We start from the raw sequence: 15,781 nt of genomic DNA, 5'->3' as shown, positions 1-15,781 counted from the left end.
GAAGACTTGTTGAAAGATAACAACTGTTACACTCGCTCCTATTTGGCAAAGGAGTTGTCTTGTTTTGTGGCAAAGCGGCATGTTATAAAACAACTAGTCAAAACTGTTACATTGATTCAGGAGCTGACAGCATTTCCTTTCATTTCTCATCAATGACCTAGTCTGAAGGAAAAACATGGTATACTCCTGATAATGTTTACCCAAGAGGTAAGAAACATTTGCAGCAATTGAATGTAAATTTTATAAAATCTCAGCCTACACAGGCATTAAATTCCATACTCTCTGGTGTTAAAAGCAGATCCTGAAAAGAGCACATCTTTATTAGTGCTTACAATGCATGAAGAATAATTTTGATAATTTCTTACAGCACTGGCTTTATGACTGTATAAATCTGAAATGAGAGTGGGCGTGGATGTCTATGAATGAGAAGTATGGCACAGGAAGGCTTTTACTGAAAGCACAGTTGGCACAAAAGGTTTGCAAAGGCAGCTGGAAATCATCAGCTAAAAATTACTCTTGTGCGTCATGGGAGAGTAACAACAGGCTGACAAACCTGCAGTTGTGGCACAGAAGCCCTGAAGTGACTTCCAGTTACGTGGAAACTTTTAGTTAGACCAAGACCAGCACTCAGCTCTCAAGTTTCAAACCAGTTCTTTAATTGCTGGGACATCCTTTCTTCCCTCTCAGTTGCCTTCATGAAAAAACAAACAAGACCACACTAGATGTGGAAAAATCAAGCTTGTACAGACAGAACAATCAGTCATGTTTATGCAGAAGTACCCATCTCAGTCGTGAAATGCAATTTAATGCAAGTATACGCTCTGAGAGGCTTCTTAGGAGAGTATAAAACCTAACATGCAAGAGAAACCCAAGTGTTGCATAAGACATTCGTTCAGTCCAGACTCTTCTCCTCTTCTCTCTCCCACATTTAGATTCACATGGTTACTATATATATACACACACACACACTATATATATATACACACACACACATTCTCTCTATATATACATATTTTATATATATTTATATATATACATACACACACACGCACACATCGATATCACAAATAGTGTGATTATAAAGAGCATTCAAAGATGTGTAGCTATCTCCTGCTTATTGTCTAAACTGCCCAAACTGATTATTAGCTAGCACTTGGCTAACTGCTCGTAACAAAACTCAAAACCAAATGGAATTTTTCTCCTTTGGAATTTTGTTGCAAACAGAAAATTAAGTGACAGGCTGGTTAAGGGGGATGAACTGCTTGGATGCACTCTAGCATGACTGGGTTTGGTTTGCGTTCTGAGCAGGGTACAGCTGTGACCCAGGGCAAACTTATGGCTGGGGCTACAGAAGGGTCTGAATAGTTCCATCTGAGTTTTCTCTTGAGCTTTTTGGGTTTGCTTGCATTGGTACTCTGATAGTCAGAAAGATATGAACCTCTTCCGGATAAAATAACAGCCTAAAAGAAAATACCTACATTTTCTGAATTTCTAGTAAGAAAGAAACAGAAGTTTTGTTTCCATCAGAGTATCTCTGAAATACCAAACAGTACAAAATTGGGCAAGTGGCTTTTCATACTTATATCCAAAGAAATACTGACACCATCCAAAAAAGAAAAATCACTGTATTAATTTTTTACAGCATGGATTTGTTATTTCCCATTATTCGTAAAACATACAGTATCTTTTCAAGGTATAGACACAATTATGGAAGATGGATGGTGGAGGATGGTAAAATAGAGAGGAACCTGGCTAACTAAGTGAGCGCTGTATATCCTTTCATCATCCTTCTCTATAAGACAGAAGGAAAATCCCTAGTTTAAAATCTTAAACCTCTTCATGTGTTTTCTAAGTCGTTATTCATTTACTCATTTTATTTATTTCCTGCTCCAAGTATGCACATGAAACATTGCTGACATCTTTTAATGTAACTCAATCATCCTGAAAACTATATTATAGCCTATAAATCTGCCTATGATGTGGTTATACAGCCTCAGTTTAGTGCTCTTAACCAATGAACTCATCCTAACAAGGCCTCAGTTAGCTGGAAAAGTACAATAGCTCAGAATAATTAAGTAACTTGTCCAAGATCGTACAAAATCAAACTTATGTCACCTATGCTGGAATTGTTACTAGAATTGATCAAAGGCAATATCATTCAAAAAACAGTAGTTAATAATTATTTAAGAAACCCTCTACCAAATAGGATCTCGAATTATTGTTATCCTTCCTATTTTTTATCTTGAAATAATTATAGAAGCTAAAAAGTATTTCAAAGTTAAACTTCTCCAAAATATAATCTCTGCTTCAAAATATTTGCCTGGTCACCAGGAGACAAAACCACTTCTTCACATCTTCTTTCATACCCACCTACCCCAGTACATAGACAAAAACATGGAAAATGAGGGGATTAGGCATTAAAGTAGGCTAGACACCAAACGAGCCCTATAGACTTTCTGATTCAATCATGTGTGTCTCAGTGACAGCACTCTTATTAATGCTTCCTAAGCATGTAGAGATCGTTGTTTAGAGGTCTTCTGCGGATAGTATTTCTTATTAATTACTTTCTTAACTAAATGTAAATTAAACAAATATTATGCTTGATGCCAGGTAGTCCCTCTGACCTACCCATCCATTGTCTATTTTTTCTCGTTTAACTATGAAGGTAGAAAATGAGTGTATTTTGATTGACACAATCTCCATGAAAAACAGTGCAAAACTTTTCCTTTAAAAAATTAAGTAACTTATCTTGGGATCCAAGGAGACAGGGACAACCTAAGAATGGCAGGTTTAATGTAGGTTGCCTGTATTTTTCTTCCAGTTTACTATTATCATTGTTTTTTGTTTTTTTCCCTGAATTAACTATATTTATTTTGCATGGTTTATTTCCCAAGGATTTTTTTGTCATTTCTTCCACATAAAGTGAACTTCAAGGTCTTCTGATGAAAAATCAAAATCACAGTAAAAATGTTCCTGTACAATACATCCATAATAAATAAGCATTGATATTGTAAGCTTAAGAGAGAATTCATTAAGAATCAAATAACAAAAGAGAAACTCAGAAAATAAAATATGAAAAATTAATGGGCTTATTGTACAGGAAAGGAGAGCAAAGAGAATAAAACAAGAGAGCTTACTGTAGGCAAGTATGTTTAATGTTTATTTAAGTAAAAACAAAATGTAAAGAAAGTTAGATTAGTGGGTAGATGAAAAAGATATCCAATGAAGCTAAGAAATAGGAAAATAATAATGTTCATTGAATTTTCACAAAATTTCAGATTTGTCTCATTTCCCTTTGTCATTTGTTCTCTCATTTAGAAAAAAAACAGAATTAACAGTGATCAGAGGATTCATGTTATATTCCCTTGTAAGAAAATAAAAAATAGTTTGATGACTTTAAAAATTCAAATATATTTTACATGAAAAATTAGGACTCTCTGTAGGAGTAAAGATCAGAAAAAGTGGTATTCTTTCTGTTACTATTTTCAGGATTTTCACAAAGTCACAAATATGCTTTTACTGCCAAAATATATCATTTGCTTTGCATTACATCAAGATATTTCCGTCTGCTAAATAACTACCTCCTGAAACTGTACCCACTCATCTTTTTGGGCACAAATATAAACACTGCTGTTTCATTTTGATGCATGTGAATGTATAAATCAAAGCAGTGGTTTTTTTCCTGAAAATTTTATTGGACAAGCAAGGACCATATATTTGAAAACAGACTCCTAACTTTCACACCTATGTGCTCGTTACAATATCTAGACTATCTACGGGGTTGGTGGCATATGTCATCAACTGGGCAAGGTACAAATACTGAGCTAATGTGTCACACAGCAGACTTTTTTTAAAGTACTTTTCAAAGTACTGATACTTTGTCATTTCTTCCACAACCTAAGTTTCTGGATCTAGGTGAGGAAAAATACTTGCAGACAATTTATTTGTACAATCAACATATCCATGTATGCAATCATGCTAAATAAAGCTGGCAGTCAGATATGTCTGTCTCTCTTCCAAACTATATGTAACCAAAAGCTGGGACTGAGGCCATGACTCAGTGAAGGAAGATACCTCATTTAACCTTTCCTGGCTAAGCAGTGGCTTGCAGTGCTAGCACTTCTTTTGACTTTGTTCTTAAGATATCAAAAGACAGCAGTGATATTCAGGCTATAACAGACCTAACAGCAAGGTTCACAAATTACATAGGCATTTTTTCAAACACTTAGGAGTTACAAGACAATCTGCAAGTGATGCGCCAAAGCCTTTGTCTTTGTCTTCACCTATGAGAATCCTTACCCATGTGGCAGTGGTCCTCTTCCCCTAGTGTGAGTGGGGAGCCAGCAGGTCTCTAAAGCAAATGGTCACAGCTCTCTACTCAGATTAAGAGTTTATGTAGATGCCCAGGCTATCTCTACCAGACACATTTCTTGGGGGGAGAGGGAACCTTTAGGCAATGAGTCTCTGTTAAAAAATAAGTACTCCAAGTTTAGAGTGTCAAACTGAAGTAGAAAAATGCTGACTTATAAGGACTGCAATTAATACTGCTAAGTTTGGGTTGCATCAGTCCGAAGGCTGTGTTAATCAGTGCTAAGAAAAGGGTAAACGCAAAATAAGTATCAGTATTTCTATTACATCCAAGTTTTTTTTTAGGAGTCCATGTCAGCTGGAATATCAGTCAGGTATTGTATCATCTAAAAATAGCTGAGTCTTTCCCTAGCATACACACAGAGTAATACCTAATTTAAATATATATCAAATAAATAACTCTGCTAAACACACCCAAAGCACTAACATTTCTTTGATAATCAAGGCTTGAAAAAAATATACATTTTGACTTTTCTGTTCAGACTTACTTTTTTTTTTTTAAATCTCTGGATATTTATTGCTCATTTGTTTATAGACTAAATTGTTCACACCACTATAAATAACTTCTGAAATGTTGTTCTCTCAACTGCGCTAAGCTTTAATATAGCATAGTAATGAGTGGGATGTGCAACTTCTGCTTATCTATTCTATTTTGGACAATGCCAGTGGCTCATGTTTATTAAGAATGTTGGCAGTGAAACCGAATCTTTGGTTTCCCCCAGCAGATAAACAGTGTCTGAGCTAACATTCATGAGGATCTTGGAAGACTCATTTAAATACAATGCCTAAGGCTACACATTTTTTCCTGGATTCCAGAGCAGCACATAAAGCTTTTACTTTTCTGATGTTCTTTTAGAACTGATGCTTATATATCACAAAGGCTGGCCAGGATTTTGTAGAAAGTACCAAGAATCTATATCTGAACTGAGCATTCAGGTATTTTTGCATGCTGTTATCCTCATTGCAAGGAAGACGCTTTTTTTTTTTTTTTTTTGATGACTTAAAGCAAAAGATAAGTTTAATCTTGCCAGTATATTTGTATTTTTATCACAAGATTCTGGGGAAACTGAGAAAAATAGTTTTCTTCTCTTTTCTGGCACAATGGATCTCTCCCATGCACTCATGCATTGTGTCTCTTTCATGCTGTACTAACCTATGAAGTTTCTTCACTTAATCCAAACATATATTTATTCTAAATGTCAATTCTGCATGGATGTCCAAATAAGATCTTTTTCACTCTGAGAGCATAATCTGTTCGAACCCTTCCTGCTGTTAAAAGAAGTATCATGTTTGTCAGCTCTTTAGCCAGTAGCCTTTATTTCATATTATCTCTATGCTGAATTTCTGATGTGCTGAAAAAAAACTCTATACATTTGGATACCTTTGAATAGAAAAATGTTGAAAAATAAATGAGTAAGTCAGATATTTGCCTATTTATGGCAGCAGTAGTTAATATTGCATGCGTCGATGTGCTTCTATAACTGTCATCCGAGCACCACGTAAATCAAAACAAAATAGCCCACAGAAAAGTGGTATTTTTCATCACTATGGGAGGCTTTGAAAGGGTCAAAGCTTCCTGGAATATTCATGAAGTAGAGGTGCCTGCCATGTAAACATATCAGGTCAGATTTGCTAAGAGTAACTGTTGATTCTGTCTGACTGATGCCTACACAATTTTCTACACTTGTGCACAAATTGAGGGGTTTTTATACAGAAATTCTGTAGGTCTTGTATATGCTACACTACAGCAGATGAACACATCTGCTCCTTTGAAAATTTGGATCATATTATTCTAGGAAAGAAAAGGAAATCTACAATTATATTGTAGAAACCTTTTTAAAATATGGCAGAAAGCCCCAACTCTGAATCATCCCACCATGAAATATGGGGAGTAGCAATTTGGATGCCGTGTCTGGTCTCCCAGAGCTTGGTGTGCAGCAGCTGTCTTCCAGACTCCTGGCCCACTGAGGGTAATGCAGAACCTTATGGGAGGTGGTTCCTACCATCTTTATCAGGTCCTCTTAGCAGCCCACGGGGAAGGCTGTGTTGCATTCTAGGACTGAAGTAGCCAACAGGCTGAACAATGATCCTTCTATATTCTGAACAATCAAGAAGGAACAGGAAGTTGAAACACAAAGTATTAACCTAATCTGGGTCTTAGTCCTCTCTTCCAACTTCAGATCTTTAACAAATATCCCTTCCTGAAAACAGGAGCCTATTTCCTTTGAGCAGACGTCACTTTTTTTTTCTTTTAAAACGCACCTGGAAGAGGAGATACTGAGCCTTTCTTTTCTGTACAATAGCTAAGTAGTAAGAATACTTGCCCTATAAAGGCAAGCACAGATTCAAGGCTACTCAAGAGGTGGGGAATGTTGCTCTTTCAGAGCAGTACCTTTGTACAGAAAAAAAGCTGAAAATTCACTAGGTCAGAAGAGATGGATAACTCTGCAGTTGAGTATTTAAGATACTCATTAGGCCTGGTCCCTGCCTTTCTTTTCTGTTTTTAATTCCAATTTCTGTAGAATGTAAAATTCACTTGCAGTTTCTGTAAAGCAGGATGGTTAAGTACAGACCTTGTTCCAAATGAGTACTTCAACTCCTAGGTGATAGAACTCCCCAGCCCTCCATCCAGGAAAACTGTGTGTCTCATACCTATCTAAATAGCCTAAAAATTAAACGAACATATATATAAAAAAGCAGCAAGCCACCTGAACAATAGCAGCCAGGTTTTGAAGGAAATTGGAAATAGCCGTTGGTGAGAAGCACTTTCCTGTTTGTGAGTGGTAGCCAAGTTTAAAAAAATCATCTCTTGGGGAAGGAATATAAATGGAGAAACACCTAGATTCTGGATCTCAACTGGGCTGAGCTATTAACCTTGTCAAGAGTGATGTAATTTGGAACTTAAACAGAGGTGACTATAAAGCTCCACGGTAAGAGTAAACTTCCCCTAGAAGTTTAGCTTTCTGTAGTTAAGTGACAGCCTAGTGGAGCTTTCTGGGCAGCAATTTTAGACCCAGCTATTATCTTTATACTACTATATACTAACTATTTATACTTAATGCTCTTCCTAGGAAAATCACAACTAGCAAGCATTTCAACCATAGGCCTGGTCAAACCCTTGAGTTCGAGCACAAGATACTTTGGGGAAATCTGACTTAAATTTCTAATACTGCCCTCACGTGGAGCTTGACTAAATATTGGTCCAAGCAGTAAAAACTTTTTTGAAAAGCAATGAAAAAAATCTTATGGACAATTTATGACCAATTGCCTGATTGCCTGCTGGTTTTAGGTGCTGCAGCTCTTCTGAAGTCAGTGGAATTATGCCAGCTTGTATCCACAGCCAATGTCACTCAGAATTCAATTGCATCTTTTTTAAGTGCAAAATGTCATTAGTTGTACCAGAAGCTGACACGAAGTAGCATTGCCGCCTAATTGTCCTATCCTTTTACTGACAGCTTGCTGTTGCCCTTCTGAAACCTTGTCAGTCGGAATTTTACAGAAAAAGTGCATTTGGTACCACTTTTGAGCCAGCATTTTCCTTGAAAAGTATTGTTTGAGGAGCAAAGGAGGAACAGGAGGTAGATCAGCTATTCTGTGCTACAAATAACAAGAGTGAAAACCTTTGTCATAAAATCATGTTGATTACAAAGTCTTCCTCCTTTGTACTCTTCTTCCCAAAAGATATTAATAGCTTCCTTCCCAGAATTCCTGAAGTTCTTCAGTGTGGCAACCTCTCATGCTGCCCGTTCAGCTGCTATCAATTTCTCCCTCTCATATGGAAAGCTGGAAGCAAAAAATATTTTACTCTGATCTCATTCAATGAAAATTTTATTTAAATAATCTTTATTCACAAACCCTGGTAAGTGTAATACTGTTAGTATATCCAGTATTGTATACTAAGATCACTCTACTAAAAAGAATGAAGGAATAGCTCCAGATAACTTCAACTAATTAAGAGAAATAAACTTCTGCTGGCAGCACCAGCCAAGATCATAATCATGATGTTAATATTTGGTCTTCAAGAACTGATGGAGGCTATAAAATTACTTCATACACTTTGAGTAGGTATCAAGTGATGCCTTAGCAGCCTGGAAGCAAAAAACTGAAGATCATAATTGCAAGGCCATAAAATCATCCAATATGAATAATTAAGGATGAGCTTTTCACATCATTGGATATCGATCTTCTTTTGGAGCTACTAAAATCCTGCCTCCTCAAGGTCTTGCCTCCTCAGGCCTGCAAGGACTAAGATCTTTCTTACACCAGATCATTTTCTCACATATCAAGTTCATGTTCAAATACAAAATAAAACTACTCCTCTGTCCGAAATAGCATAGCTGTCTAGCACAGATGTCTTTCCCATCGCAATTTCTCCTGTACGGAGCCAGGGCTTTCCATACGATCACTCTGAGGAGTCATCCGATTTCTTTTCATGTGGGTGAGGTAATGAAACACTTCAAATCTGCTGCTCATCTGAGCTCTGCATCTGAAAGAAGAGTTCTCTTTCTAATTCCTTTCTCAGCTTCTGAGTTCAGCTGAACACATAGCTTAAATCAAAATGGGGAAAAGGCAGGAAGAATCTATTCTTACATGCTCCAGATTACAAAACACTTCTCAGCTATGACTTGTTCACTTCCCATTCAAACTGAGTGTAATGGAGGTAGGCCAACTTACATTGCTGAGTTCTGACAATTGGACGTTCATCCCAGGATTCTGAAAACCTAAGACGGGAGACTTGTATCCTGAAGTAGTAACTTTTACATTATAAATAGAAAGAGTCCAGCTTAGGATGAGACACAGTTTTAGTATTCTAGATAAAGCAGCCAGAACTGGTCTTAAATACGCTGCCTTTAAAAAGGGACAGACGACCTACCTTTGCGAGATATAGCAGTGTCATTTAAAATCTCACTTCTAACATTTGCAAGACAACACCTTTGAAAGTAAGTAACCGCTATATTTAAAAAGAGCACAACTTTAAATGGTTTCAAAAGATAGGCTCCAAGTGATAACTGGCGATTTTACGTACTTATGTCCAGACCCATCTGAAGTGGAAGAAAATAATCTGTTTGGGAAGGCAAAGGGAAAATATATAAGACCTGAACTTCTGGGAAGCAAATCTTGAAAGCCTCAATGTTGGGTACAATCAAATGAGATTATAGGAGCCTATAAAGGAAATCATTATTCTTAAATGCCCATATTGCCAGTCCAATATACATAGTATAGAGCCACCACTTGAAAAATTATAAAGAATTCTCAGATTTTTGCAAAAGGAAAGAAAAAGAAGGCAAACTTCAGTAGAAATATAAAAACTCAGAAGACGGCCAAAAGAAAATGAAAAGTTAATTATCACTATGTTGGAGAAGGAACAAACTAATTAAAGAATCAATAACAAGGACATGTGATGAACCAATGGAGAAGTGTAAAAGTGATGGATAATGAAAGTAGGGGGACATTTTTGTAGATCAAGAACATATGTTATGGAGTACAACACTGACAGAAGCTAGCAGTGCTGAAAAGAGATGCTGAAAATACTGGAAGTAGTAAATAGAGAAGAAAAAAATGCAAGTATGTTAGAATTTACTGGAAAACAGCATGTATCAATACCTCTGTTAAATTAGGGAGAAGAAAGGAGAACAAATAAAAGACTTTATAGGAGAAGGAAATCCCAGATTTAGTCCTGAAGGCTCAGGACCCTGCAAAAGAGACAGCTCAGTCATTAGAGATACATAAAGATTGCAAAGCAGCAAATTGAGACTTTACTGCATTGCAGTACAGGATACAGAATTCTGAAAAGAATAAAGGATAGTTGGAGAAAAGTGACTTGATTCAGTGTCACTGCGCTTAAGAGAACATGAATTTAAACTGAAGAAAAGCTGTACCCTAAAGGAATTTACAGAGAATTCTTTAAAATAGGGAGGGAAAAGAAGGTAGTACCCCATAACAAATAAAACAGTATTAACGAATATATGCTGGCCTTCTCCCATCCTGATATGTCCCATGTCCTTATGACCGATGCAAAAGTGCACCTTGAGATGAATGCATTATTCACATAGAACTGCCGTTATGATTTTCACAGCAACATTTTTCACCTACTAATATGCTTTAACTTGTGACTTATTAACAGTACATCAGCCTGCTGGAAAAGCTACTCCAGGAGTGGATTTCCATCTTTCTTTCCTTACATCAGCCTTGCAAATATTCCTTTTCACAGCCCTTGAACTCTCCAGAGTATGAACCCCTGCTGCAAACATGGGTGCGTAAAATTCTGTGTGAAGTTTAGTGAAGTCTTTTCCTAGATGGATGTTGACTGGATAGAGGGGAGCACAGCTGAGATGAAACACAGCCCTTGAGATTCTGCCTAGTGTTGTATGCTAACTGGCAGTTGTGGGGTCATATGATTATCATGGTGGACTGCTTTCCTTCTAACTAGAATACTATCCAGTTATTTTTAAAGCTGTGAAGAGTTTACATTAGTATTTTTCTCTGCCTATCTTTATTCTTAATTATATTTATGGTTTTAAAGCCTTGATAGCTTTATAATTGCATATTCTCCTCTGCCAGATAAAGACTGAATCTTAGTTCCTCTAGGAGTCTGTTGTTATTGGGTTTTTTATAGCTTTGCTCCAGTTAGGAGAACAACGTAACATTAAACATTAAAGTATTCCCTTTCTGTCTCTCAGAAACAGGCATTTTAATCCTTTGTAAAAGGCATCACATCACTGTATGGTGAAGCAGTGTCTTGTTCTTGCATTAGCAGATGAGGTGGAACTGTGGTGACAAGTTAGAAATCAGGACCAATGTTGGCATAAACCAAAAACGTATGTATATGAAATGATATTTCTTCCCCTGATGTTCAGTTGCAACAGAAAGCAAATCCTGCAGACAATAAAGAAGTGTATGGAAAAAAACATATTTATGCTACAGTAGCACAAACCTGAACTCCAGTTTTTAAAAGCTTGAGTGGAGATGACAGTAAGCATAGTTTGAGGCAGTTTTCCCTGACTAGTAGTACACAGGCAACATATCACCTCCAAGCCCCTTGATATTTCTTGTCAATACAGGAAATTGGAAAGTTATGCTAGACAATGCTGGTTGAGATAGCAAAGGATGACGCTATCGGTATAGCACCACGTCCTTATGTTTTCAACATAGCACTAGCAAAGCTTCAAAGCTATTCAGCTGGGGACCTGATTCTCTCCTGCTGGATGATGTCTATTACAGAGAATTAGAATGCTTGCTTCTGAGAGGATGGTGACTATAAATGACTGGAAAAAAGAACAGGTTTCTGGGATGTAACCTACCTTCAACAATGCTGAGTGAAGCTGGCAGCTCTCTTGAGACTTCTGGATCCTCAACTAATGTTGCAACAGAGTAGGACTGAAATCATCCCCAAGAGATGTGGTATACTCAGAACAGGAGAAATGGTGAATGACAGGCATAGATATGGTTTCAGATTATTTGTACTCACTCATCAAAGAATTTCCTGACATTGAGAGAATTCATTTGAATGTGGGGATCCTTTCTGACCTGCCTAATATGAAAGTGTCCTGATGCTTAAAGTTCATAACCCTTTGACTCTCGAATATTTGAAGACTTGAGCTCCAGGGCACAATTTCCTACAATGCAATATACATATTTAAGGCTATGTATATACACACCTTCACTTGAAAAAATGCCAAGGCATCTAAGAGGAAAATAAATAGCATTTTCCTTATCCCAAAAAAGTTGAAAGTTCAATTTTAAGAAGTGGCCTACTGAATTCTTTCATAGGAACATCTGGAAAACTGGACCTGACTGTGTCCTAATTTATACAGGTTTTGCACTCAGTATTTGGCACTATTGCCTTAAGTCAAGTTATTTGATACTTGCACCAAAGAAGAAGTATTTACATTAAGTCAGGTATTAGAAATCCTATTAAATCATTCAGTCCATATCTTTCCCACTGATAAATGTCTGCATAATATTACTAAACAATGTGTTTACAAAAAATCTGTACTCCTCCAATGACCATTCTGAACAAAAAAATCCCACTGTAAGATGTACAGCTATATCCTTAATGATGATTCATTTGTATCTCTTTAAGTATCTTCAACTTATCTGGCTACATTTTTCTCCCTGAATCATTCTAAAGAATCACATTTAACAATGATGCCATTCAAACTTCTGTAAGTCACCTTTAAGATAAACCATACATATTTATTTATTTAAGTCTTTTCTCATTGATTAGCCTTTCCAAGGCCTCAGTCCTGAATGCCCTTTCAGTTTGTCAATACCTTTTTTTTAACTGAGACACCACCATAGAGCTTTTCAAACACTGAATAATTCTAATGATTCCCTGAAAGTATTACCTTCCTGCTCTGCACTCTCATAGTGGGGTATGTGCAGTCCAAAGCAGCATAAATAAATCTTTAGAAAATTTTGTGAGACACTGTATCTGAAACATCAGTCTCTTTTTATCTAACTTGCATCTCTACTGGATCTTACTCGTTTCATCTAACTACAATCTTAAAATCTCTACATCTATAATCTTAATAGCTTCCAAGTATCTATAGAATTAAAAATGAAGTATAAGGACAATAATAATTTTGGTTTTGTAGTAGAATTTTGCTTAAGAATGTCAGGAATTTTTATTTGTTTTCCCCTTGTCCAAACAGTAGACATTCTTTTGTCAACACAGTGTATGCTTCCCTCTCTCCCTCCGCTCTAATTCTGATTCTATCAAAAATCAGAATCCTGTGACTGATGCTCAAAATGAGCTGAGGTGATATTGAGGTTTTGAACTTTATCTGAGCATGTCACTCACTTGAAGGCATTCCAGACCTCAAATGGCTCAGTGCCATTCTTCAGAAATGAGACAGGAACAAGTATTGATTTTTTTTTCTTTTAAACTGAGTACCTAATGAGCAAATGAAGATATGGCTGGTCCTGGATTTATTAGGTGATCTAACAGAGGCTTCTCAGAGTTCAAACGTATGGAGAAAAATATACTGCAATCCTACTTTCTTTTTTCTTTTTTTTCTTTTTTCTGAGGAAGACTATTACTGAGATTTGCAGCATAAATTAGATCAATTATACTATATTGCATTTCCATAGCAAACTGAAAACTCTTGCTTGGTAAAAATATATTCTTTGGACCTGACAAGAGACTGGTACAGCACTGCAGCCTATTCCTGTTGGTAGCTGACAAAGTAAACAAAATTAAAAGACACTGGGAAAATGGTATACATTGCTCCCTGGAGGTACCAATGTTTCTTCAAGCTGAAAATAACAGATTTATAAGAAAAGCCAAGTACCTTCTCAGTAAAGTGAAGTGTCTCAAATCTGCTGAAGTGAGCTAAATACATTGAACAGACAACTGAATCCAGTGAACAGGTTTCAGGTAAATGTATTCTGTCTTAACAAAAAATTAGTGTAAAGAAGGATGGAAAAATCTTCTGATCAACTGGAATTGGGAATCATGTATAAGTTTTATAAAATAAAATGGGAATCGCTGCCATAGAAAGGGGAGGAGGTTACCTGAATCACGTAAGGGACAGGGAAGCAGACACAAAATCTCAGACCACCAAGCTTGCTGCTCCTCCTGTGACCAGCACAGACAGATGGGATGGAAAGTGCTTTCACTGGGAGGGATAATACCTCCTTTCTCTCCTCTTACTGATTACCAACTGGTGCTTTTCCTGGGAACCTCCTTTTCAGCAGCAGTAACAGGCCCAGCTTTCCAGGGTGAAAGTATAGGTAAGAATAGGTTGAAAGAAAATAGCTGCTTTGCTGTCCCAGAAGTCTGTTATCACAGTTAAGGGCCTATTCTGTCTGTCCCTAGAACTAGTCCTGACAGGAAAACCTGAATTAGGTGTTTTAAGTGCATAGATTTTTTGAAAGGAAAATTTATCTGCAGATTTAATATAAAGGTATTTTCTGGAGTTCAGTGAGAAGCCTACCTACATTTTCAGATGTGTAATTACATTTGTAAATCTGGCCTGAAATGTTAGATACAATTACCTCCTTGAACAGTAATGAATAAATAAATAACTCTGTTACTCTTTGAGAACTTAAATGGTCTTCAGGCATCCTTTTTTTGACTTGATCATTGTATTTTCCTCCCTTCCTAATCTACAAAGATTATCAATTTATTTTAAACATATAGAAAAATGTTCACCAGCTGTATGTTTCCAGAGTTAATGTAACAGAACTCAAATTGCCTCTTTCAAATTCGTAGTACTAATGATAATTGATATTATTGATTCACCTCATTAAATATGCTTGTTCTTTAAAAGAAAGACATGCTTTACATATGATATTTTAATGCATTATTGCTGGAATGAGGACAATACAGCTCTTGCTTTGAGAGGCGGAGATATAGAGAAGACATCTCCATCTCAGCATGTTCCCTTTGCTTGTCTTTCTCTCAGTTCCTGTGTCCTGTGTTCCTTCCCAGACATGACTCCATTATGGTACAGGAGAAATTGAACCCTCCTACCAGGTATAATTTACTGTGGAATGAAGAACCTCTACAAGAGCCACAGCACCATGTAAGTGAGCAGAGGACAAAATTTTTATTAAAGAAAACCATCACAAATGCCGTGTATGTCATTGGAAGATTTCCCTGTGGGCTACACAGGGACTTAGTTACAAGTGGTATGGTGCGATGTTGAGGGAAAAAGTCTGGATATGTGTTTAGTGACTGCTCCCAGTGGTCTTTACTAATCAGTTTGTAAGTAGTACGTTCTATCTGCTATTCCCATAATCACACTTTCTCCAGACACCTCTCCTTATGAAGCCAGACCAATTTCTGCAGGGAGAGTGAAGGAATAAAGAAAATACTTTGTTAGGAAAATGTCTGGAAAACCAAAATAGTTTAACTGTCAAAGTATGCAGCAAAAGCTTATAATTCGCTGCAGCATTTGGGCATGTAAAGACATAACCAAGCCGTATATGTGGAGGTCTTTCCGTGATTTCAAAGGAAAGGCTTTTTCATACTGAGAGATTTGAAAGTGTCTGAAATGCTGTAAAAATACAGTCGCACCCAGTTTATTTATCGTAATTGAAAGAACCAAAGAATCATTTCCGTTCCTCTTCAGAACGCAAAGTTATGTTATGTCAGGCTCAGACATTATGATGTAACAAATGATATACTGTACTGCAGCAGAACGAAAAGAAAATGCTATATTTGTATTTTACATGCTGCACCAGCACTGAAAAGCCTGTCTTTAAGAAAAACAAAATGGATATTAGTGTGAATAATCCACAATCATACTGCAGTTTCAAAGATCTGTTTATGTCTGCCTCCCTGCAGCATTAATGATTAAATGTAGTAAATCAATGTATAACAATTAGCTTGGGATTACAGAATCCATTTGAATGCCAAGCAATGAGTCTTTATGTTAAGATCCAAAGTCAACTGCCATCCATTTAT

Source organism: Dromaius novaehollandiae, chromosome 13, assembly GCF_036370855.1.
Source record: "Dromaius novaehollandiae isolate bDroNov1 chromosome 13, bDroNov1.hap1, whole genome shotgun sequence".
NCBI classification, from domain to species: Eukaryota; Metazoa; Chordata; class Aves; order Casuariiformes; family Dromaiidae; genus Dromaius; species Dromaius novaehollandiae.
This window is presented reverse-complemented; position numbering follows the sequence as displayed.